Source organism: Littorina saxatilis, unplaced genomic scaffold (assembly GCF_037325665.1).
Source record: "Littorina saxatilis isolate snail1 unplaced genomic scaffold, US_GU_Lsax_2.0 scaffold_1045, whole genome shotgun sequence".
Lineage (NCBI taxonomy): Eukaryota > Metazoa > Mollusca > Gastropoda > Littorinimorpha > Littorinidae > Littorina > Littorina saxatilis.
Genome location: NW_027127834.1, coordinates 12,984 through 40,000, shown reverse-complemented (window position 1 = coordinate 40,000; position 27,017 = coordinate 12,984). Strand labels below are relative to the sequence as shown.

The 27,017-nt window shown below is 41.5% G+C and overlaps 2 long non-coding RNA genes across 2 annotated transcripts in view; one reads left to right on the top strand and one right to left on the bottom strand.

Moving 5' to 3' along the window:
- Nucleotides 1–7,905, top strand: part of LOC138956196 (uncharacterized) — a 9,570-nt gene extending 1,665 nt beyond the window's left edge. Inside the window, exons 3-6 of the long non-coding RNA XR_011452547.1 lie at nt 902–995; nt 1,964–2,134; nt 2,588–2,687; nt 6,593–7,905. This is a non-coding gene — a long non-coding RNA (uncharacterized lncRNA). The remainder of the gene's footprint in view (nt 1–901; nt 996–1,963; nt 2,135–2,587; nt 2,688–6,592) is intronic.
- Nucleotides 7,906–15,701: 7,796 nt separating this feature from the next.
- On the bottom strand, nt 15,702–22,328 carry LOC138956198 (uncharacterized). Its single transcript, XR_011452548.1, has 5 exons — nt 21,259–22,328; nt 19,811–19,924; nt 18,859–18,964; nt 17,956–18,108; nt 15,702–17,002 (listed from the first exon to the last, which is right to left on the bottom strand). It is a non-coding gene; the product is annotated as an uncharacterized lncRNA (long non-coding RNA).
- Nucleotides 22,329–27,017: the final 4,689 nt, after the last annotated feature.

Here is a 27,017-nt window from a genome sequence, read left to right as displayed (position 1 = left end):
GTGAATTCAACTGCAAATCAGATGGCATGAAGAAATCAATGTTATATTATGCTCTGCATTGAGTGAACCATCTCCTGTCATTCTGAGTGACACATCTCTTTAACTGAAAAACATGCCAGTAATTAAATCCAGGCTACATGGGGATGGAAAATGACCCTGGCAATTTCAACCTCTGAATGATTGTGTCTTTGTGTAGCAGGATTATGGATAGATCTTCACAAGCCTTAGTTCATTTGTCTGTACATGTGTATCATGTATGGCGGTATAAGTTAATACTATTAGTCAATTTCAAATAGCAGAGTTATTTTCAGAGCTTTCTAACTTCAAACCCTGTGGAATCTATAGTTTGTAATAAAGGGTATTTTGACTTTGACTCCGAGTTTCTTTCTTGCAAAGTCATTCTTTTCTCATTCAAGGGACTAAACCACTACATGTACTGATGACTGCCTGCATCAGGGTTATAATTTATGAAGAAGTCAAAATGCACAATATATATCAGTTTACAGTTTAAAGGCCCACTTGCCTTGTCACTACAGTATAATGTGGCTATGCTTTAACATGGAATCCCTCATCTTGGCCACATACAAAAAATTATATATTCAGTGACTGCTTGCTGTGGTGAGTTAAAATGTGTGATGAAATATTTTCACAAAAAGGTACCAGTGTTGTTAACAAAACTAATTCTTTAACAAACAAACAAAAACCACTCTGCACAGAGAGCATTCAAGCTGATCTATGTTGCTATTCGTCCAAGTAGAGGGATGATCTTATCCCAAGTAAAAGCCTGACAAGATCTGAGACTGTGAAGCAAAATGTTTTTACATGGTAAAGTAAGCCTTTAACGAGCAAGTATGTCTATTGCACTGGGTGTTTTATTATTATTGTATCATTTTTCTTTCAGGTAGTCTCTCTTTAAACTGACTTTCTACACCATGGTGTCTCTGGCAGTGTTATATTGGCAGAAGACAGTTGGAACTGGATTCCTCATTTAGATGGTAGGCATGTTTTGGGCTTTTGTGTTGCTTTGGTGTATGTGTGTGTGTGTATGTGTGTGTCTGTTCTATACCAGAAATAAACACACTGTTTGCTTGCTGTGGTGAAGTGACATTTTGTGATTTTTTTTTAAATGAGCTAGTACAGTTGTAGCTTTTACAGCATTTATTCATAACACAATCGCACTTGGCGCAGAGAGCAACCAGACCGTTCATTGTGGGTATGTGAACAAGTTAAGAGATCATGTCTTATCCCATTTTAAAGCCTGACCAGATCTTAGACGGTGAGCCAAATTGTTTTCATGAGAAGGAATGTGCCTTTCAGAGAAATCTATTAACTACAGTATTACTTTACAAAACATATTTTAAGAAATGAAATGTGTTACAAGTAACAGCCATGGGGGTGATAGCCTGTAGGTGGAATAATAATCTTCAATTGCCCAGAAATGATTGTTATCTGGTCAAGAAATGCAAAGCATTTTGATGTTTGTGACGATTAGTTACTCTTTATCACGTTTGGTCCCTGATTTTGCTGTCCTTGTCTGCGTTGGGCAGGTGTGCGTCCATGATGTCATTGCTATTGAAAACTAATCTGTACTGCAAAGTAAATGTACCCGTACATGACGTACATGGCAGTTGTCAACCGGGGGCCAGCCATGACTGGGACTGATGTATCCACAGGCACTCGACACCAGGTGGGCGGGGCCAGTGGTTGGGGTGTGATTCCCTGCCTTACACCACCACAAAGTGTAGTATCAGCAGACAAGACTGAGCAGAACTTCTGCCCCCCCCCCCCCTCACCAATTGACCACTCAGTGCCATGTGCCTGCAGCTGTATCATAAACACTTTGTGACAATAGTTGTTACCTCCTTAGAACAGATCTTGTGATGCTCCTCAGTCAGTCAGTGTTTGATGGATGCTAACTGGTATACTTGACATAGTGTTCATATGAAAGTTTTATGTGTTGCAGCTCATCCAGATCACAGGTACACAAAGGAGCTGGTTACAGTGATAACATAGGCACATGGAACTGCTTATGGACTACTTTAGAAAGTGAGCGGTTACAACCAAGACTCTTCCGTCAGGAAGGTCTGCGGAAGGGTGCTTGATCTGTTTCCTCGGACAGGCTTTTCAAGACTAGGTAGGTTAAACCACATGATTGGGCTTTAATTATGAATGCACTTCAAAATTCACTCTATTTCATTATCTTGTACAACCCCCCGCGGGTTAGGGGGAAGAATTTACCCGATGCTCCCCAGCATGTCGTAAGAGGCGACTAACGGATTCTGTTTCTCCTTTTACCCTTGTTAAGTGTTTCTTGTATAGAATATAGTCAATGTTTGTAAAGATTTTAGTCAAGCAGTATGTAAGAAATGTTAAGTCCTTTGTACTGGAAACTTGCATTCTCCCAGTAAGGTAATATATTGTACTGCGTTGCAAGCCCCTGGAGCAATTTTTTGATTAGTGCTTTTGTGAACAAGAAACAATTAACAAATCTTCAATAGTACTGACCAAAGAAGAAGGTTTAATTGTGTGATCATGATTTGATACATATGCTTGACCCTGAAGATGTGTTTTATTTGTTTTGTTTCAGAACAAAGTTTGGTGAAGTAGAAGCTACCGCTGTAGGCTGGTGTAAGGCTGAAGAAGAACCTCTGACAAGTCCATTTTCAAGCAACTGAGCACGAACCCAGGTACAAGACACAGAGCTCTCTTTCTATCGGTCTGTTATTCATAGAATGACACTAACAGTGACACAAGTAAATAATCTGTATCATTGTCTTGACCTCTAGAAATTTGGTAGAGAATAAGATGACTGATAGTATTATTTTGATTACCGTACTTTCCGGGTGACAAGGCGCTTTGTTATCTAAGACGCACCCCCTTCTTTTAAAAAAAAAAATGTAATCCAGTCACCCATTGGACGCAGGGGGCCAATAGGGCGCACCAAAATGACCCAGTTTTTGCCATGAGAGGTGGTTCCCCTGTCATATCTGAGAGAGGAAACACTTCCTGCATCGGGGTCAGTGACCGGTCAGTGACCAAAGGCATTGTGATAGCTGGGTGGCCTTGTTAAAAGACACGACCTTCTTCCCAGGGGTCAATGACCGAGTTTAACAGAGTGGAAATCTGTGTGTGCGGCCAGATCAAAGGCAGGGCAGTACCTAGTAGCTGAAACATGCATTATCACAAGTTGTTTGACTGGTACTCAAGCGGTCTCTTTGATTTTTTTCGTATTTCATACACGGATTAGGCGCTTCGTTATACAAGACGCAGGGGTCGAACTCAAGGAAAAAAGTCGCGCCTTATGACCCGGAAAGTACGGTATTTCATGGTCATTACAGTGGCCTCCACCCCTGCCCCTTTTAAGACACCCCAATCTAAGACTCCTTCCTATTAATGACCCTGTTTTCGCAGACTTCTTGTTCATAACATCTGTAAATTCACTCCCATTTTAAGACTTGCTCCATTTGGACTTGGACTGGGTGGCCGAGTGGTAACGCAATTGCGCTCGGAAGCGAGAGGTTGCGAGTTCGACCCTGGCAATTTTCTCCCACCTTCCCTAACCTAGGTGGTGGGTTCAAGTGCTAGTCTTTCGGATGAGACGAAAAACCGAGGTCCCTTCATGTACACTACATTGGGGTGTGCACGTTAAAGATCTCACGATTGACAAAAGGGTCTTTCCTGGCAAAATTGTATAGGCATAGATAAAAATGTCCACCAAAATACCCGTGTGACTTGGAATAATAGGCCGTGAAAAGTAGGATATGCGCTGAAATGGCTGCGATCTGCTGGCCGATGTGAATGCGTGATGTATTGTGTAAAAAAAATTCCATCTCACACGGCATAAATAAATCCCTGCGCCTTGAATATGTGCACGATATAAATTGCATAAAATAAAAAGATAAAATAAATCCCTGCTCTTAGAACTGTACCCACGGAATACGCGCGATATAAGCCTCATATTGATTGATTGATTTTAAGACCTGATTTTGCTTATTTTGGATTTCGAAAAAGAGAAAAACAAATTCCCACTCTGTACAGAATTAAGCCAGGCTCATGATTTTTGTATGGACCAAGTTGAGAGATGGCATTTGTATAGGCCTGACCAGATCTGAGATGTTGAATCTAATTGCTTACGAAGAAAGCATTGTGTCATTATAGGCACACTACTTCTCGTCACCGTCTCAGTTCTGGCCAGGCTTTAACATAGGATAAGCTCATCCCTCAACTTTGTCACATATGAACAATCGACACACTGACTCTTGCTGTTGTGAGTTGACATTTTTTGATGAATTTATTTCTGGAAAAGGCACCATGCAGTGCTGTTTCAGGGGTGGGACTTTTCCGCGGATTTCCGCGGACACAACTTACGAATTCTGCTGGAGTAATCTATTTTTCCGCGTCACATTTCATTACAATATCTATGACTTGTTGACTGAATGATTTGGAGAGACGTGGAGATGAAACAGAACACTGGAGGCTTGAGAGTTAAATTGTGCTGACTGAAAACTCCTGATAACTAATAGTAATTTTGAGGGGGGGGGGGGGGGGGGGGAGGTTGGGGAGTGTGGAGAATGTCTTTTTTGTCAGATTGCACAGATTTTAATGTACCATTTAACCAAAATTCGGGGTAACGTGCCCCCGAACCCCCTGGAAAAAAAGGGATTTCCTCTTTTTTCATCACAAGAGAGTCCCACCCCTGTGTTTACAGAATTCCTTGTTTAAAACTATTACTGTGCACAGAGGGAAGGGGGGGGGGGGTGTATTTGACCACCCCTGCGTTTACAGAATTCCTTGTTTAAAACTATCACTGTGCACAGAGGGAAGGGGGGGGGGGTGTATTTGACCACCCCTGTGTTTACAGAATTCCTTGTTTAAAACTATCACTGTGCACAGAGGGAAGGGGGGGTGTATTTGACCACCCCTGTGTTTACAGAATTCCTTGTTTAAAACTATCATTGTGCACAGAGGGAAGAGGGGGGGGGGTGTATTTGACCACCCCTGTGTTTACAGAATTCCTTGTTTAAAACTATCACTGTGCACAGAGGGAAGGGGGGGGGGTGTATTTGACCACCCCTGTGTTTACAGAATTCCTTGTTTAAAACTTTCACTGTGCACAGAGGGAAGGGGGGGGGGTGTATTTGACCACCCCTGTGTTTACAGAATTCCTTGTTTAAAACTATCACTGTGCACAGAGGGAAGGGGGGGGGGGTGTATTTGACCACCCCTGTGTTTACAGAATTCCTTGTTTAAAACTATCACTGTGCACAGAGGGAAGGGGGGGGGGGTGTATTTGACCACCCCTGTGTTTACAGAATTCCTTGTTTAAAACTATCACTGTGCACAGAGGGAAGGGGGGGGGGGTGTATTTGACCACCCCTGTGTTTACAGAATTCCTTGTTTAAAACTATCACTGTGCACAGAGGGAAGGGGGGGGGTGTATTTGACCACCCCTGTGTTTACAGAATTCCTTGTTTAAAACTATCACTGTGCACAGAGGGAAGGGGGGGTGTATTTGACCACCCCTGTGTTTACAGAATTCCTTGTTTAAAACTATCACTGTGCACAGAGGGAAGGGGGGGGGGGGGTGTATTTGACCACCCCTGTGTTTACAGAATTCCTTGTTTAAAACTATCACTGTGCACAGAGGGAAGGGGGGGGGGGGTGTATTTGACCACCCCTGTGTTTACAGAATTCCTTGTTTAAAACTATCACTGTGCACAGAGGGAAGGGGGGGTGTATTTGACCACCCCTGTGTTTACAGAATTCCTTGTTTAAAACTATCACTGTGCACAGAGGGGGGGGGGGGGGGGTGTATGTGACCAAGTGAAGTGCATTGCTACATAATAAAATGAGCAAATCCGTCCCGTGAAGAAAACTTCTGCTTACTTAATTGTCAGATTTGCCAAGGCGTGTACATGAAATAAGATTATCATTCTAAATGCTGAATCAACATTCTGACTGTTTCCTATGAAACCAGGCTTGATTTTTGGTATGAATCCAAGTTAAGGGATAGCATGTGTAAAAGCAGAATTGTGTACAGAGGCAGCTTTGTGTTATTAAAGGCCGGCTGCTTTTCGTGAACACAGTTTGGCTCACATCTCACATCACCTGCCAGGCTTTTTGTTAAAAAAAAAATTTTTACCATGGGATAAGACTATCCCTCCATTTAAGCACATACCAGCAATAAACACAGTGGTTACTTGTGATGAACTAGTGGCAAGACAAATGATTTAAGCATCACATAACCTTCCTAAGTGAAGTCAAGTTATGTGTGTGTGCATGTGTGTGTGTCAGCATAGAATGTTGAGGACAGTTCGATGGTAAATAACCCTGACAATTTTAGCCTATGATTGTGCCTACATTGTGGCAGGATTGGATGTGGATCTTCAAAAGCCTAAGTTAACAAAAAAGTATGTAAAAGTACATTTTGAATAGTAGTTTTTTTCTCAGAGGGAAGATATCACAAGATATGATCGTTCCACTGCATGTATGCCACATAACTAAAACAAAAATTAAATGTTATTTTAATCGTCTTTTGGGTAAAACAAATACACCATCAATATATTATAATAATGATCTTGCTTGTTTACAGATGGACAACAGCTACTGCCAGGACCAGGTTACGCATAAAGAAAACAGTCAACACTTGGCTGGTGCTGCAACTTCTTTGATGTCTATTTTTTTTTTTTTTTAAGACAGACAGCTACCAGCTCATTCAAGACCATAGCCCCATCTTACTCACGCAGAACAGACAGCCATCTTTCGCCTTTGCACAGAACACTGCTGTCTGAAGGTACACATCAAAAGGATAGGTTTTGCACCTACAGCGTGCGACTGTGGCTAGGGTAGGAAGAACAGACTCTGCAACACGTTCTGAGAGGGTGGCCTTTTCTTGCCACCCGTACCCCTGTGCAACAAGACTTGGCCAGAGAGCACACATCCAAATGCAAACACTGAACACTGAAGAGGAAGAAGAAGAAGAAGGTGCCCACACAGAAGGACATAAATCTACTTTAAGGGCACACAAGTTTACAGCAGTTTATTGAATTGTAGCAGATTATAGGGAGAAAATGAACAAGCTAAATAGGCTGTACAGTACTTCACTTGAACAATGTATAAAGTTCCCTGTATTAAGAACATTTACAGATCACAAGACATTGTGTTTTCTTTTGTTTACAATACAAATGTTTCATAATAAAAAGATGTGCACTAGGCAAGATCCTTAAAATGTAAAACTAGTAGTGTGACAATTTTGAATTGTTCAGAGATGGTTTTTCTTCAGTGGTAAATGTTTTAGCTTTTTTATAAGATCCCGTTAGGGAAGCATACTATAAAACCTTGACCTTCCAAACTGTGTTAGCACCCTGGGCTGCGATCATTGTGTTGAGCTACTTAAAGGCACAGTGCAGCTTACAGCCTTCGTTTTGCGTTTTTGTTGCAGCTGAGTGCATTTACAGTTCAAAAATCCTCCTATGGTAGTAAAACAAACCCAAAACTACCCAACGATGACATCTATGAAGCTCGACAGTTTCTTGTTCACGCGAGTGCATAAATTAACCTAGTTATTACGTGGTGTTTGGTCGGAGTTCGATTCAACTGAGTGATTCCGGCCTCCATTTTGTTTTATACAAACTCATGATGATGTCTGACATAGTTTGCTAGTGACGTGTCTTTTTGTGCATGATGTGGTGATCTACCTGATCTAAATTTAGATCCAAAAATAGGTCAAGACCAGCCGGGTCCGAGTACGAAATTGATTCGTAAAAAAATCGCAGTTCTTGACTCTTTGGGTGCAAGTCAATGAAACTTGGTAGTTCTTCTAACAGATAGCTGCCTGAGGTATGACTAAAAGCCCCAGGGGCTCCGTGCACCTGAATTTGACAAGTTCAGTACCTTCAGCAAGCGCAAGTGAGGCTGTGCCAAAAGGTGCTCTGGGAGACCCCTGTCAAATTTGCACATTGATATTTTGTTTTGTAATCATACATTTTTCCTGATTTAGCCTCACTTAGCTTAAAAGTATATCAAAGATACAACATGCACAACATTAAGGTGCATGTTGGCCTTTGAAAGGGTTAAAATACAAAATAATTACAAGATCCAGGTCCGAATGTTGATCCGGAAGTGGGGACATTTTAGGGGACCCACAAACAACGATTTCTTGTTTTTTATCTTTCAAGTTGAGAGTCATTTTTTTGTAGATGGGTGAAAGAGGAGAGATTCAGCTTTTTAATCAATGTAAAAAGCAGAACAAAATTCTTCCCGAAATGTGTGAAAAACGGTTTTTTTAAAAGCTGTTACGATCGTAACCTATCATGTCAGATGTCACACCAGCAGAAAAGGTTGACGGCAGTGATTTGCTCCAGAAATCTCTCTAGAAGAACACAGAAACAAGTGCTGCAATCTTAGTTTGACGTTTAGCAACGGTGAAAACAGCACTGATTGTTGTATATATTTTATATCAGGCATGTTTTTTACGGAGTAACTTCGTCATGTCAGAGTGTTTCGATCGAACATTTAATAATTCTGGCCGCGATTTTACTTCTACCGGATGTTTGTCGCATCGCAGTAAAAAGACATTCCTTCCCACAATGCCTTTCGCGCACTTTTCCCTCCAAGATGGCGTCGATAACACGCAGCGGTAAGTATCAGTTCCATGTCAGCTTTTTCTTGTAAGTTGCGGTCAACAGAAAGTTCAACCCGAAAAAAAAAAAATACTGAGTGAAAGTTCGAAACCTAAAATAACCTTTGGAACCGTGTTAAACAGTTTACACGGCTATCATATGCAGGAAACAAACTCAAAAATAACAAAGACTGCCTCAAAAGTGTTAAGTCAGGCTTCGATCGAAACTCCTGACACAGATATCAAACTGTCAACCGAAACTTTGACACGGCTTCGCTCGTGTCATGTGGGAACGTTTGGCTCTGGCCTTCATCAGTCAGCACGATATGAGCTAAAAACGGATCAAAATGTCCCTTTCTTTCCACAAACGGGCTAAGTTTGCGATTCCCACCATTACTCTGGCAAAACTGCTAAATTTACATTACTGTCGGATGCAACACATGACATCAGAAAAAATTTGTGTCCATTCTAAAAATGTTACCTCCGACAGATGAATGGTATGGCTGGCAATCTTTTCTCCAGGCATGATCAATGTTATTGTTTCTGACAGCAATGAAAGGACTTCACCAAATGAATAAACTTGGTTTTTGATCAAAACTGTGCTTTGCTGTTCTTGAATTCAAACTGCTAGTAATTGCTATCTGTCGGATGCAACACATGACATCATCATTGCACTATATTGTGTTCAGTTTCTATCAGCAATCAGTACATTTTAGTTTAAACACCTGCTACATGGTTATATAAATGATACAAGTAAAAATTTGCTCAAATGATATAGGTTTACAACTAATTTTACTTGTCTTTCATGTCCATTGTTACATCCGACAGATTCCCAAAAATTACGATTACACATCATTTTCTCAAAGTCGCTTTACTGAGTTATCTTTTTAAGACTGGAATTGTATGTCCAAATGACTATTCTTTCACATTGTGTAAGTGTTGAAATGATACTGTTACTTTTATTTTCTTATAAAATGTCCCCCTCTGACAGAGCACCTTTTGGCACAGCCTCAAGTACAGTAGAGAAGCGCTTGACACACTGAAAAAGGCCTACTACGAGCAAAAGAAAAAAAATCAGTGATGCATGTGCTTTTGATGTAATCTTCTTTGACATTATGATGACTACAAAAACTGACTGATGTGTTTTGTTTGTGAATGATGGATATATGTGCATGATTGCGTTTCGCAGACACAGTTGTCATGTGCGTTGTAATTGGCGACGAATGCTGGATGATTACTATTTTTGTACCAGGATTACTATTTTTGGGGCTGAGCATTACTCCAAAACACTTATGGGGGTAAACAGGTCTGCAGCACAACTACAAATGTAGAAATGTCGTCTGCATTTTGTATATTTTAAAAGGTTATTTTTGTGCACAGAACATACATCTGCAGGGAGGTTTGGAGGGTGAAGTTAGGATCTGTTAGGAGGCATACAGCATCACACTCATTTTGTGTGTGTGTATTTTGTGTTGACAGATAAGACACTGTCATTCCAGCAGAAACCTGTGATGATGCACATTTTATTGAAGTGACCAGCTGAAATTGTATGTACGTTGTTATGAAATTGACAAATGATCCCTGCTTTGCAATCCTGGGTTAATGATATTGCCAAAATTAAAACGTGGAGGAAAAAGTGAGTGTAAACCTATTCTTGTGGTGGTGGTGGTGGTGGTGTGTGTGTGTGTCTGGTTAGTGTGTGTTTGAGTGTGTGTTAAACAAACAACGACAAACAACACCAAACCTACATCAAACAAGCACAACAAAAACAAATTACACAAAAAAATGGCAAAAATCAGAATATCAACTGAGAAAAAAACCGTGGCTGAATGCAATACTTATTATAACTTAAAAAGTAAAAGTGTGCGTGTGGATGTGTGCGTATGTTTGAGTGTTTTAAACAAACAACAAACCTAAATTAAAGAAGCACAACAAACAAACAAAAAACCTGGCAAAGTTCTGAACATTAACACAATGCTGCTTTCTGCTTTGAGGGGAGGAATAAAATGACTGAAGCCGGACTGCCGAGAGGAGGAAGGAGGGGGAAAAGAACACGCAGACATGAAAACACACACAACTCTATGACAGATAAACTGCTTATGTTCAAAAATCAAGAATATTTAAGCGTGCACACACGCACGCACACACACACACACACACACAGACTCTCCTCGTGAAAGTAAAGGTAAACTCGAACTTGAAGGTAAGTATAAATGTTTGATATGGAAGAAACCTGTGATAAAAGTCTTTGTATAAATCATCGGTACCAACAAAATTCAGTTGCCACAACGCGTAAAAGGACATACTGTAGTTTCAAATTAGTAACAATCTAAGCCATTTTAATCAGCACTGGTGTCCGGCAAGCACTAACAGATACAACAGCACGTGTATGCATCTTGAAGTAATAAGACCTTGAAGTAGGGCCTAGAGTTTACACTATGCATTATGTAATGCTTTAATTCAGCTGCCTAACTGTGGAACTTTGCAAATGTGTGAGGACCGTTTCACAAAACAGACAAAACACCCTCTCAGTTATTTACACAAATCAGTTCCAGAATGTGCGTGTTCCTTTTCCGTCTCTACAAATTAATGTTATCTGGGGGGAAAACGAATCATTGTCGCTTCCGCCCTCAGTTATAATTGCCTGAGCATAATAGGAAATGCAACAGGTGTAGTCTTCCGCCTGATTTTTAGTCAAGATATTTCGACACAGAATGTTTCTTTCTTTTTTCTTTGTATGTTCACAAGCTCACATACAATCATTTATGCAACACTGACAATAAGACCAGACCAGAGTTGTGATTGAAATGGGCAGTTTATTTAATAAAGCTCCAGAATGAATAAAAATACATGAAAAAATAAGGTGGTCCCGCTGTACAAAGCCGGTTACCAAACACACACACACACCAACACACACAAACACACTCACGCACGCACACTGACACACACACACACACACACACACACACATGACACACACACACACACACAAACACACACACACACACACACACACACACACACACACACAGAGTAACATTGTACAACTTACTGTCACATTCAAGCGGGAACACCAAACAAAACGTATCATCAAATGAAACAACATTTTAAGTGGTCAACTGAGCAGATGACCACAAACCACACTTGAAATCTTCACATTTTAACACTTTCTCCTGTATCCACAAAAGTCATTTATGCTGACTAGATAATGACATAATAAAATGACATCAATAAAACCATTCCCTTTTTTATTTTAAAGAAAAACAAGAAAATTAAAATAACGCAAAGAACTGATGCTCAGTAAGGTTGGGTATCGATCTCAAATGTGTGCATAGCTAATTACATGTAACCGGCATGGACTGGGGCTAGAATTGGCCTTTCTGTCAGGCAACTCGGCCTCTAATTGGTTTTATATTGTCTGATCCCCCTCCAGAAAAAAACAATACCATTTGCCCCGTGCTTCTGCGCCCACAAAAAATATTCGGGAATAAGAAAAGTTCAAATTTTAGGCACCCCACATACAACCCTACTAATTGTCAGTCAATTACTTTACTGCAATCAACGTTGATTTTAAAGTACCATGTCATTATTATTTTGGAGATAGATTTGAAAAAGTCCATAATTGCAGACTGCGTATTGGTATGAGTGATTTGAATTTTGATTTATGTCAGCGGCACCTCAAGGAATGCCCCAAATGTGAGTGCGGTTACCCAAGGGAGACTGCTGAGCACTATTTGTTGCATTGACCCTTGTGTAGAGATGTACGATTATTGTCAATTGATAACTGATTATAAGTTTATTGAAATATTATTGAAAGGCATCCCGCAATATTCCCGGAATGTCAATCAGACCATATTCATAACTGTACAAGAATTTATTAAGACAAACAGGCATGTTCCGTACATGAGCCTCTACATTTTATTCATAATGTTCATTTGACACTGTCATGAGACAAATGCTGCCTGACCAATTGTTCTTCGTAATTTCTCTCGTGTTTTGTGTCCTTGTTTCGACATCGATTATGGCCCAATCGTTATGTAATTTAGTGCCATTTTCGACGATCACAAAATGTATTAACTTTGCGTGTGTGTCTTCTGTGCATTTAATATTATTGTGACGTGACCCACTCTTCCGACATTTCTGGCGCTCCAAGTCTTCGTCGTCCTTTTTTTTCCCCCTTATGCTGAATTCTGTTCTCTCGTACCCCATTTCTTTTTGTTTCTTGTTTTTACCCCCACCAAGTTCTGTACTACCACCCCCTCCATTTTTTGATTGCTTGCGCATCAGGTTTGTCTGTTTGTTTTCGTTGTCTGAAATGAGTAAATGTATCTAGTCCGCCATCATGCTAAACTTTGTTATGTACATACCAGGATGACTTAAAATAAGCATTTATGCTTGAGTTATCTTAAAAAAAACAATGCATTGTTTCTGTCATGATAACAAATTGAATAAAGTTTTGTAAACAAATGGACTGATTATAGTTGACCCTGATATGTGATTACGGGATAGTGTCACATTAATTTATTTCTACTTTCACTTGTACTTTTGTACTTAAAACAAATCACTGAAATGTAAAAGTTATTATTTTTTCCATTGTGAAGTGTCGTCAGTCTCCTCAAGGTAATGCAGTCAAACTCAACCAAAAGTTGGAGGGGCTTCTTCATACTTTCAGTGTGTGTGTGTGTGTGTGTGTGTGTGTGTGTGTGTGTGATTTCTTTTGACACTATGCACGTTTGTATATAACCGCCTGTGCACAAAAAGAAGAACATAATCGAATCTTATCATTCATTTTTGCTTAATTGATTGATTGGTATGCATGTTTCTAACAGTGACCGTTACCAAAGTGAGTATAGTGCGCTTCCCAAGCATAAAACGGTGCATGGCTCTGGATTTGCGTCTGAGATATTGACACATCACTGTGAGAAAAAGCGTTAATGAAAAAAGAAGACTATTTATTTTCCTTGAGCATTATCTTAAAGTGGTGTGCCAAAAACTTTTAAATTCAAAAATTCAATATTTAACTTTAGGAAAAGCACTGTAGAGAGAAAACCACGCTTGTGTGTTCAGAATAGTCTCCATGTGGTATCAATATAAATGATTCAAATGTATGGAAGAGAAGCTGTTTCTGCTGGATTAATACACACACACAATTGTGCACTCACACATAAGCACGCATGCATGCTCACACACACACACACACACACACACACACACACACACACACAGAAACAACAAATTCATTATGACAAAACCAAATACGAAGTCCTATTTCACAAATTTTATATCTTCTCCTTTTCACCATATACAAATACAGTCACGGAGTACATTTATAAGGCCAAATTATTAAGAAATATTATTTTCTGTGCTTGAATTACCCAGTGTGTAGCATGATCACCACGAAGGTACAATTCACAGAAGTTGAGTAATCACTTTACAAAACCCATACCAGTACCACATTGTTATGTTAAATCCTATTTATTAACCCACACAAATAGAAGAAGATAGCTTTGTGAAGACTTTCATTTTCCAACCAAATGCTGTTCAAAGATTATTCTTTCTTTCTATATTTGGTGTTTAACGTCGTTTTCAACCGTTCAAGGTTATATCGCGACGGGGAAAGAGGGGGGGGGATGGGGGGGGGGGGGGGGGGGGGGGGGGGGATGGGGGATGGGATAGAGCCACTTGTTAATTGTTTCTTGTTCACAAAAGCACTAATCAAAAAATTGCTCCAGGGGCTTGCAACGTAGTACAATATACTACCTTACTGGGAGAATGCAAGTTTCCAGTACAAAGGACTTTAACATTTCTTACATACCAATCAATATGAGGCTTATATTGCGCGTATTCTGTGGGTACAGTTCTAAGCTCGGGGATTTTATTTTAATTTTATTTTATGCAATTTATATCGCGCACATATTCAAGGCACAGGGATTTATTTATGCCGTGTGAGATGGAATATTGTTTTACACAATACATCACGCATTCACATCGGCCAGCAGATCGCAGCCATTTCGGCGCATATCCTGCTTTTCACGGCCTATTATTCCAAGTCACACGGGTATTTTGGTGGACATTTTTATGAAAATTTATCTATGCCTATACAATTTTGCCAGGAAAGACCCTTTTGTCAATCGTGGGATCTTTAACGTGCACACCCCAATGTAGTGTACACGAAGGGACCTCGGTTTTTCGTCTCATCCGAAAGACTTGAACCCACCACCTAGGTTAGGAAAGGGGGCAGAAAATTGCTAACGCCCTGACCCAGGGTCGAACTCGCAACCTCTCGCTTCCGAGCGCAAGTGCGTTACCACTCGGCCACTGACACGATACACCAACACGATATTAGCACTCCAGATTTTTATCTCGCAGTTTTTCTGAAGGACTTTGCATTTGAAAACTATTCTCAGACAAAATATGAGTTTAAACTGCAAGTACATGTACAGGGAGTCTGAAGGGTTCAAGTCGGATGAGATAGACTACTGTTGTGGCAATCTTCGAATTTGAAAACCATTTTTTTAAAAGAGTAAAACTCATAGTTCTTCTTCTTCTTCGCTCATGGGCTGAAACTCCCACGTTCACTCACAAATTTGCACGAGTGGATTTTTACGTGTATGACCGTTTTTCCCCCACCATTCAGGCAGCCATACGCCGCTTTCGGGAGAAGCATGCAGGGTATTTTTGTGTTTCTATAACCCACCAAACTCTGACATGGGTTACAGGATCTTTTCCGTGCGCACTTGGTCTTGTGCTTGTGTGTACACACGAAGGAGGATAAGGCACTAGCAGGTCTGCACATAAGCAATGACCTTGGAGATCAGAAAATTCTCCACCTTTAACCTACCAGGCGGCCGCGATTTTGACTCATGACCTTCTGAATAGGAGGCCGATGTCTTATCCACAAGAACACCGAGCCCGTCCAAACTCCTAGTAAAAACAACAACTGCAAATCTGGGAGCAAAATGTAAACGGTTACAGTTTCAACTATCCTTCCCCTTTATATCAGCATTTTTGGAAACCTAAACGAAAGAGTATTCAAGAACAACAGTCACGGATTCAGATTTAAAAAAACAAATGGTAACTATGCTTTTTGGAAATTCTTTCTTTAATTGGTGTTTAACGAAGGTTATATCGCGACAGGGAAAGGGGGGGAGATGGGATAGAGCCACTTGTTAATTGTTTCTTGTTCACAAAAGCACTAATAAAAAAAATGCTCCAGGGGCTTGCAACGTAGTACAATATACTACCTTACTGGGAGAATGCAAGTTTCCAGTACAAAGGACTTAACATTTCTTACATACTGCTTGACTAAAATCTGTACAAACATTGACTATATAAGAAACACTTAACAAGGGTAAAAGGAGAAACAGAATCCGTTAGTCGCCTCTTACGACATGCTGGGGAGCATCGGGTAAATTCTTCCCCCTAACCCGCGGGGGGTCTTTTTGGAAATGCGCTTCAGACAAATGCCTTTGCACACGTTATGTTACTCACAGCAAAATGCAAGAATAATTGGGGACCACATGGGATGGGGCAAATTGGGAGGGAGCAATTCGGGACACCACCATAAATATCTACCAAATATTTACAAATAGCTATCTTAGTACATGCATAACATGCTGTACCAATACACAATTTCTTTAAATAACTATGTAAGGATTATTGGCAGTCTCCCGGAGCATGTTTCACGCTATCCTGCGATCAGGACAAGCGACTGACTGTGATGTGTATGCTGTGCGGCGTGCGCTACATAAGAAACCTTTTTTTAAATTTGTATTAAATATAATCACCTGAGCCACGAATGGCTAGCTGACAGCGGCTATCTTTTACACAACAAATTCTGAACTCTGATGAACTCGTGACCGCTGATTTTTAAAGGCAAGGGGTATCATATTGTGCGCATGGCATACACATCCAAGTTGGTCGTTTGTCCCGATTGTGGGATACAGCCCGTCAGAGGCGTAGAGCGTGCTCGAGATGTTTTGAAAAACCTGACTGCAGTACAGGGATTTGTACACCTCCGGACTGCTGATAATCCTAACAGAATTATTTTCAAAAACCGTCTATTGCCTTGAAAGCAAACCTGGAATTTCTGATGCGAGTTGCCAGAAAGAAAGTTCACTAACAAGATCCAGGCCAACACCACCCCCCCCCCCCCCCCCATCCCCCTAAATAACACTAAGGAGTGAGGTGAGCTTAAATAACTAATTAATTAATCAATCAATAAATTCTCTGCTGAAATCCCCAACTTCGCGCATCGAAGCTATGAAAAACAGGACACTGCCACGTTTCCATTCAGCTAAACGCCACACCATTTTCAAGAGGGGATGTCTCAGGAAGAAAGATGTGACGCTCCCGATTCATATGTTTCAGAAGACAGCCCACCTGAGAAAAAGAAGAACACAATATAGAAATAATAACAACCTGTCAACCACAAATACATTAAAGTTTTTCAAACAGTTCACTAATCCGACAAACTCATGCTCGTTTCTGGTGCATTTGATAAAGCCAATTACGGGTAGATGCTAGACAACAGCAAAACCACCACCACATAACAACACAAGATTGTTTATGGTTGTTTACAGTCTCTTGAACACAGGAGTCAATCGAGACCATATATATAACAAGAAGCATAAAAAAGCACTTCAGTTTGAAACCCAGGTTCAATGTAGTAAATGATATTGCATCAATGTTCCATCCATCCTCAGCACTTTCAAAACCAGTTTCTTCTAGGTCATACACACCTTTTCCTCGATTGATCCACAGTACATCAGATCGCTATTGTTCTTTTTATGATTTGCACCAAGGGAATGATTAACATTTCTGTCTTAGTCATATGTAACAAGCTTTAAGCAAAAGCATAATATTCTACACATTCACATATTGTAAGGTTGAAGGGGTCTATGTCGACCAAAAGAAGGTGTATTCCCCATAGCCATAGGTGTTTTCCCTGTGTACCGGGAATACAGTTGGATTTTCTGTAAAGAAGTATAATATCGTACAATCTTGCGCCAAGCGCGTGACTGCGGTTAGATAGGAGAATCTATTTAAAATCCTGAATTCGCGTGCGGCATCCAGTCAAGCAAAACATGCTTCGACCGTTTATCAAAACGGATTTAGTTAAAGAAACATCTGCACCCCCACCCCCAACAGCCTGGTATTATGTTTTCCTCGCTGGTACTCTCGTCCATTGAATCACTTTCACTTTCGTAAGCTTGAAGTAACTCCATGGCGTCTAACGGAAGTATATTCCCTGTATATGTACAGGAAATTAACATACAGGGAATACAGCCACTGTTGGTCGACATAGACCCCTTCTAAAGTGCTGCAGTAGTTACCTTTCCCTCCAAGGACCAAGCTGTTCATCCACTGTAGGGCTGACCGGGGTTCCCCCTTAGCAGAGTGAGTGGCGAATCCTGGCTGATAAATTTCCTTTCATTTTCCATGAATGAAGAATACCAGCTGGGTTCTTTTATTCATGGACCTGTGTTCTGCAACACACACAAATCAGCCACCATCTTGTAAATATATGTAAAAGAAAGCAAGTGGCAATCTGAATAACAGAATACAAAATGATCAATCCACACAATCATACTTCAGCACTGAAAGTCCACAAAATGAAGCACTGCTAGTACATGTACTTCTCATAATTTACTGAAACTTTACTCGTCAAAACAACCATTTGTTTTATCGACTTTACTCGCATGTGGCGAGTAGATTAACATTTCTACTCACCATTTACATGATTTTTACTCGCCATGGCGAGTAATTGAAAATACTCGCCACTTTCAGGCCTGTACTTGTGCATGAGATGTGTTTACCATCCATATGCCCAGACCATGCGCCCTTCTGTTGTGCTCAGAACAGTAAAGAGTTGCTTGCTGGGGTGGTTGTTCATAAGTTAACAGTTCACAAGAGGGCACAAACAAGAGCAAAAACACAGGTGCCTGATTCACACTCATTCAAATGCAGAACCTTATTTTTGCATGAACAGAGTAAGACATGATTCTTACATAGCTGACCCTACCCCTGGCAGAAAAGTGCTTGAAATTGTCCATGTGGTCTCTATCAGTACATTTGATGCGTATTTGTGATACATATATACTGATATAGAGACAAGTAACAAGTGGACATTTCTTCTGACACCTCTACCATTTGTACACCTGCACAAATCTCCTGCCATAGACTACAAAAGGAAAACATACAAATCAAAACAAACACAAATTTAACCTAATGTTTACCTTTCAGCAGCAGAAAAGGCTGTGTTTTTTGTGGTGTCTCAGAGTAAAGCCACGGTGTTAGAGATCTATGCAAAACTAGGCTGTAGGCAAGGTCCAACATCTTTAGCTGCACACACAAAAAGAAGAAGCAAGAAATCACATGACATAGATGACATTCCTCACTAGTACAAAACCACAACTACACTAGTCAACTACCAATGTAAGAATCATAGTCCTGCAAGATTACCCTCTTAAAAAGTAAGATTGCTTTCATTCAAACACTACCGTGGGACCAAACTCCCCACCCCCCCCTCCTTTTTTTGAGTTTTTCCTACATGTGTGTTGATGTTTCCATTAATTCCAAGCCCTGAAACTGTGAACTTGAGATCTTTATGTATGCACACAGTCACAGGCTTAATAAGCTATTCAGAAACCAAGCAGAGTCTGCACAACGTCAATTCTGAGAAATAAATCCCCACAACCGGTTTCAAGGCCACTATACCGACTGAGCTATTGCTTGCCATGCCAACCTCCACCCCCATTTGGAACATGCACAACTAGTATACCCATACACATGTAATAATACTGCTTGCCTTCCTCCCCCACCCTCCAAATCAATAAACACTAAATGTATGCAATCAGTAATCTTTTAGTTAGTAGTTGACTACCATCACTACTCTCTCCACACCCACCCACCCTCTTGCACACCAGCGACACACCCCCATCGCCCAATCATTTCCATGATTCTCTCTGCCATATAGTTATCCTAAACACTAAGATTATGACACATTTGTTTTCCAATTAGGAACATAAAAAATTACTGTAAAAAAAATGTACAATCATGCACTCTCTGAGTCTGACAAGAGAGTGTGAGAAAAGTCAAGAAAGCAAGACATGTGTGACATAACTAAATCTTCTAATCTATTCCTGAGATTTACTCTTGACAGCTTAAAATGGAACCTCATGCACTTACTGTTCTGAATTGTAGAAATTTCTTGTAGTTATAGCAGCAAAGGCAGTTTTATTGGGTACCACCAGGTGTCACTCTGTCATCATCTGATCAAGCATTCAAGCAAATGGTTCAGCACTGAAACAGTAAATAGCAAGAGTGTACAGAAAAATACACAAACTTTCTCATTAATTTGTATCTTCAACTTCACATTATTCATAAATAATGATACCTTAATACTTTGACTAAGTTTGAGTAGGATTAACACCATGCAGAGCCAGAAGTATTCAAAACATGTTCTTGTTTTTGTTGTTGCTGTTGTTCATGACTACATTAATGTATCTCAGCATTTCTAGTTTCTACACTATAGCCATTAAAAAAACCAAAAGAAGTGTCCCAATGTTTAATGAAGCGCTCTTGCAATTAAGTCACAATTGTTTGCAGTTGCTGAGAAAAGCTAATAGTAATAGTCCTTACAGTAAGTTGAGTAACAAATTATAAACAATTGCTGTTAACACTCATAGTACAAGAGAGCAAACCACTGCAAAACTATAGTCATTTATCAATGTTATGCTTGCCATCCACCCCCGACCCCAAACCTCTCCCATATTTTATGTACATCAGACTAGTATTCTTGTTAGTTCATTTCAGCTGTAACAGTGACAACACGTTTGCACACTACAGACCTGGAAGTGGAAATGTTAACACATGGAGTGCTAAATTTCAGGATACAATCTGTTTGTTTGTTTGCTTAACGCCCAGTCGACCACGAAGGGCCAATCAGGGCGGTGCTCCTTTGACATTTAACGTGCGCCACACACAAGACAGAAGTCGCATCACAGGCTTCGTGTCTCACCCAGTCACATTATTCTGACACCGGACCAACCAGTCCTAGCACTAACCCCATAATGCCAGACGCCAGGCGGAGCAGCCACTAGATTGCCAATTTTAAAGTCTTAGGTATGACCCGGCCGGGGTTCGAACCCACGACCTCCCGATCACGGGGCGGGCGCCTTACCACAAGGCCAACCGTGCCGGTCATACAATCTGTTACAAAGTACAAACACTGGCAATCGGAGAGAACAGTGTTACTGTAAGTCTTTACAGTAACATCAAACAGTATCCCCTCTTTTTGGTAGTACAGTGGAACAACACTTTTAATATCCCCTGATTAAAGACTCCCTCCCTTTTAAGACCCTGTTTTCTCAGATTTGTCTGTCCACAACCTCTCTATATTTACTCTCATCTCAAGACTTCTTCCTTTCAAGACCTGATTTTTTCAGATTTGTTTAGGTCCTAAAAGGAGGGGGGGGGGGGGGGGGGGGGGTTCGATCGACTTTACTGGTACCGTGAAACCGAAAGTGACCAAGTCATCAAGGGCACGTATATTCCTGCTGCTCTGTTAGCACCGATCATATTTTAGAAACGTTGCACTCTGTCGTCAACAAATGTAGGAATAAAAATAGTATTACCTTCACCAGCTGTCTCCATGGAGTCGAAAGACCATCGGCCGGTTTGGCTCGCTTGTGCCATTCCTGGATGAAAATTGAAATGACCCTGGCTGCTCCGTTCTTGGCATCAATGGCAGTGCAAAAAAAGCGAATCCCGACTCCCATCCAGGATAAGCTGTACGGCACGGCGGCGTCTCTGCAGATGACCACTACATTTGGACGATTTGGACTGGTCTCCACGTGTTGCGGCTAAGAAGATACAGATAAGGTGGCGGGAGTGATGTCCCTTCGCTGCAGTGACTAAAAATACAAAACTATCTCAAAATAAAAACACAAGGAACGGTTTGTAATTGTTGATGGGTAGTTAAATTTGTGACAAAAGAAATTAAACGTTCAAATGACTTACCACCCCCCTCTGCTATGTCAGTTGCGAGTATGTCAGTATGTGTTTGTGTTTATGTGTGTGTGTGTGTGTGTGTGTGTGTGTGTCACAGCCCGGGCCGGCAGTGTGCCCGTCAGTGTGTACGGTACGTGTGTGTGTGTCAGTGTCATTGCCGGTGTGTGTGTTTACGTGTGTGTGTCACAGTGTGTGTGTGCGTGCGTGTGTGTGTGTGTGTGTGTGTGTGTGTGTGCCGGTGTGGATGTGTGTGTGTGTATTGTGTGTGTGTGTGTGTGCGTTCGTCAAGTTGTGTGTGTCAGTGTGTGTATCAGTGTCGATCAGTGTGTGTGTGTTCTAGGCCAGGGGGGATTCCCAAGGTTCCTGGGTTCCGGAAGCCCACCCACCCCCCTTACTGACTCCACAAATGTACCTTTTGCCTTTTTCTTTCTGCGAATGTATGTATTCATTTGCTAATTTGTTCGTTTGTTTGTTCGTTCGTCAGTTTGTTCGTTCGTCAGTTCGTTTGTTCGTTCGTTCGTTCGTTCGTTCGTTCGTTCGTTCGACAGTTCGTCCGACAGTCCTTCAGTACGTCCGTCAGTCCGTCCGTCCGTCGGTCCGTCAGTCAATCCGAGCCGTTCTTCAAGTTCAGTCCGTATCAATAAATTCCTCTTGTGCAGGGCCCAATACAGGGGAGAGGGGGGGGGGGAATTCCTGTTGGTGGGACAACCCCCCCCCCCACCCAGGCCTAACTGTGGACCTCCTCCAAACGTTTGACAAATGCCCTGAAAATGGGCCAGATTGCACACAATTATTGTTTATTGTTTGCTTGTTTATTTGTTTGTTTGTTTGTTTGTTTGTTTGCTCGTTCGTTCGTTCGTTCATTCGTGGGTTGGTTCGTTCGCTCTTTCGTTCCTTCGTTATTTCCTTCGTTTATTCGTTCCTTCGTCCTTTTAGTCCGTCCGTATGTCCGTCCATACGGTCCGTCCGACAGTCTGTCTGTCAGTCCATCAGTCCGTCCGTCAGTCCGTCCGTCCTTCAGTCTGTAACAATAGATTCCTCTTGTGCAGAGGGTTGAAGGAATACCCTGCAGGACCGGATCAGGAGGGGTTACCCGTAACGCCACCCCCCCCCCCCCCCGCCGCCCCCCCCCCCCTCCCCCCGTCCCTCCGTCCGTCCATCGATCGGTCCGTCCCTCAATCTGCCCGTCGGTCCGTCCGTCAGTCCGTCCGTCAGTCTGCCCGTCCGTCCGTCCGTTCTTGTTCGTTTCATTGTTTATTTATTTCGCACACATCATTGTCAACTTGTGGATATCCTGAACAAGGCGGTGCGCGAGAATATCTTCTTGTTTGGATAAAATAACATTTTGCTCTGAAACAAACCACACACAAATTCCACTGCTTGAGCATCGTTTCAGTCTAACCGAACTGAGGGTATACCTCATCTTCAGAAGGAGAATAAGCGACAGCATGCTCTTCTACCATATAACATGTCACGTGAGGTCGTTCAGACCGGAGTGGAGGTATATCTCCGAGGGATCAGGGTATACTTTCAACCCGCTGCACAAGAGGAGTTTATTGATACCTTATGTTCGGTCGTACCGGTGTGTAATACCTCGTCTCTCTCACTCTCACTCTCTCTCTCTCTCTCTCTCTCTCTCTCTCTCTCTCTCTCTCTCTCTCTCTCTCTCTCTCTCTCTCTCTCTCTCTCTCTCTCTCTCTCTCTCTCTCTCTCTCTCTCTCTCTCTCTCTCTCTGGCGAGGGCTGGTTGTAAAAGAACTTGTTTTAATGATTATGCCAAAATAAAATTTCAATTGACATCTCTCTCTCTCTTTTCTCGTTATCTCACTCTCTCTGTGAATCAGTCTCTATTTCGTTATCTCACTCTCTCTGTGAATCAGTCTCTATTTCGTTATCTCACTCTCTCTGTGAATCAGTCTCTATTTCGTTATCTCACTCTCTGTGTGAATCAGTCTCTATTTCGTTATCTCCACTCCTCTCACACCATTGTTGACATTTTGAAGTTAATTATTATGAGAGACGTATACCCCTAAGCCATCAAAATTCACCTGTTTCCTTTGTTACTATCTGTGACTCGGGGGTGTCTCTGTTCTCTATCTTTCTCGTTCTCTCACTCTCTCTGCGTTTCAGTCTCTATTTCTGTATCTCCACACCCACTCCATCTTTTTGTTGAAACTGATTTTGAAGTTATGAGAGACGTCAGCCTTTAAAATCCACCTGTTTCCTGTCCCACTTACCACGGGGGATAACCGGTCAAATGCCGAACAGAAGCCGAATGCCGCTCATGACACGTGTGAAGGCAAGTTTTGTCTGTTTTCTAGGTATTGTTTGATTTATGTCGGGATTTAAGGTAAGCTACTGATTCAGCGATGACTAAATTTGTTTCTCGATGCATAAAAAGTCAGGGAGCGATTGATATTTGCCCGTAAATATCCTTCAAAGCTGAAAATGTCCGCGATCGAGCACCGGAAATGGCTGTTCGATGGGTTTTGCAAGTAGAAATGTGCTTTATTTCACCAAATCAGCTCGTATTTGGTATGGGTACGGGATTCTAGAGGACGAAGGAGTCATAAGAGGTGCAAAGAAGTGCTATTTGGGAGTAGAATAAATCTTCCGAGACAGTAGACAAGAGAAGGTCATATTTGAGAGAGGAGCGCGTAGGCCGATTCTCTTTCCGACAAGCGAATGATACAGCAAATTAATCATTCGTTTTGACCAGAAACCTAGTCTCTAGTTTTTATGAATGAGTTTTTTAATTAAAACAATCACGAGAACTCTCTCGCTTAGCCTAATGGCTGTTCGATGGGTTTCGCAAGTAGAAATGTGCTTTATTTCACCAAATCAGCTCGTATAAATTTGACATCGGTTTGGTATATATATATATTTTTTCTAATCCTACCGCGAACGCGGTACGACTGTTGCACCACACTTTGAAGTAATCCCACACTTTGAAGTAAATTACTTCAAAGTGTGGGGATGTGCCCCACACTTTGAAGTAAACCCATTTTTTACTTCAAAGTGTGGGGGGATCTTCCCACACGTTGAAGTAAACTCAGTTTTTACTTCAAAGTGTGGGGGGATCTTCCCACACTTTGAAGTAACTTACTTCAAAGCGTGGGACTTTTGCATTGCCTGTTTGAGCCTGATGATTTTGTCAAAAAAATGGCAGTCTTTTGGATGAGTGAACAGAAAAAGTGAGCGAGCCAAGAAACATAGTGATGTTTGTTATCAGGCTTTAAAGGCATATGTACGCGCTCCCGTGTTTACAAAGTGTAGTTTGCCCATAATCGATGTCAAACGCACCATAAGACCATGTAATGGCGATATGTCGCCATGCGCGGACCATATACATGCATTACAGCTTGTTCTAGCCTCTGAAAAAGTGAGGATGTCAACAAAGACGCGGAGTTATTTCCCTTGCGTCAACGCTACCTCTGTTGGCAAATCTATAAATAGGACGATCTAGATCAAAATAAAAATTCAAATATCTCAACATTTAAGGGGTCCTAGACCACAATATCTTGCAGGGAACTTAATTTAGCATGTCTCCAGCTGTGGGTAAAGCAATTAGCGTGTATATATATAGTCATCGAGTACATATGGCTTTAAGCAATGTCCCATTGTTGAGTGTGACGAAAACTCGTGGTGACGATTTTAAAACATGTTGGGTCACGCATGGTCCAATCTTACATGGTCCAACCTTACATGGTCCAACATTACATGGTCCAACCTTACATGGTCCAATCTTACATGGTCCATATATATTATTGGACCATGTAAGATTGGACCATGTAAGATTGGACCATGTAAGGTTGGACCATGTAAGGTTGCACCATGTAAGGTTGGACCATGTAAGGTTGGACCATGTAATATTGGACCATGTAAGATTGGACCATGTAAGGTTGGACCATGTAAGATTGGACCATGTAAGGTTGGACATGGTAAGGTTAGACCATGTAAGGTTGGACCATGTAAGGTTGTCCATGTAAGGTTGGACCATGCAAGGTTGGACCATGCAAGGTTGGACCATGTAAGATTGGACCATGTAAGGTTGGACCATGTAAGATTGGACCATGTAAGATTGGACCATGCAAGGTTGGACCATGCAAGGTTGGACCATGTAAGATTGGACCATGTAAGGTTGGACCATGTAAGATTGGACCATGTAAGATTGGACCATGCACGATTGGACCATGTAAGGTTGGACCATGTAAGATTGGACCATGTAAGATTGGACCATGTAAGGTTGGACCATGTAAGGTTGGACCATGTAAGGTTGGACCATGTAAGGTTGGACCATGCGTGACCCAACATGTTTTAAAATCGTCACCACGAGTTTTCGTCATACTCAACAATGGGACATTGCTTAAAGGCATATGTACGCGCTCCCGTGTTTACAAAGTGTAGTTTGCCCATAATCGATGTCAAACGCACCATAAGACCATATAATGACGATATGTCACCATGCGCGGACCATAATACATGCATTACAGCTTGTTCTAGCCTCTGAAAAAGTGAGGATGTCAACAAAGCCGCGGTGTTAGCTCCCTTGCATCAACGTTACATGTGTTGCCAAATCTATAAATAGGACGATCCAGATCAAAATGAAAATTAACATATCTCAACATTGAAGGGGTCCTAGACCACAATATTTTGCAGGGAACTTAATTTAGCATGTCTCCAGCTGTTGGTAAAGCAATTAGCGTGTATAGTCATCGAGTACATATGCCTTTAAAGCCTGATAACAAACATCCCTATGTTTCTTGGCTCGCTCACTTTTTCTGTTCACTCATCCAAAAGACTTTGCCATTTTTTTTGACAAAATCATCAGGCTCAAACAGGCGATGCAAAAGTCCCACGCTTTGAAGTAAGTTACTTCGAAGTGTGGGAAGATCCCCCCACACTTTGAAGTAAAAACTGAGTTTACTTCAAAGTGTGGGAAGATCCCCCCACACTTTGAAGTAAAAAATGGGTTTACTTCAAAGTGTGGGGCACATCCCCACACTTTGAAGTAATTTACTTCAAAGTGTGGGATTACTTCAATCAATCAATCAATGAGGCTTATATCGCGCATATTCCGTGGGTACAGTTCTAGGCGCTCTGCAGTGATGCCGTGTGAGATGAAATTTTATACGGCCAGTAATTGCAGCCATTTCGGCGCATATTTACCTTTCACGGCCTATTATTCCAAGTCACACGGGTATAGGTAGACAATTATTAACTGTGCCTAAGCAATTTTTGCCAGGAAAGACCCTTTTGTCAATCGTGGGATCTTTAACGTGCACACCCAATGTAGTGTACAGGGGGGGGGGGGGGGGGGGGGGGGAGTTCGGACACCGAAGAGAGTCTGCACACAAATTTGACTCTGAAATAAATTTCCGCCG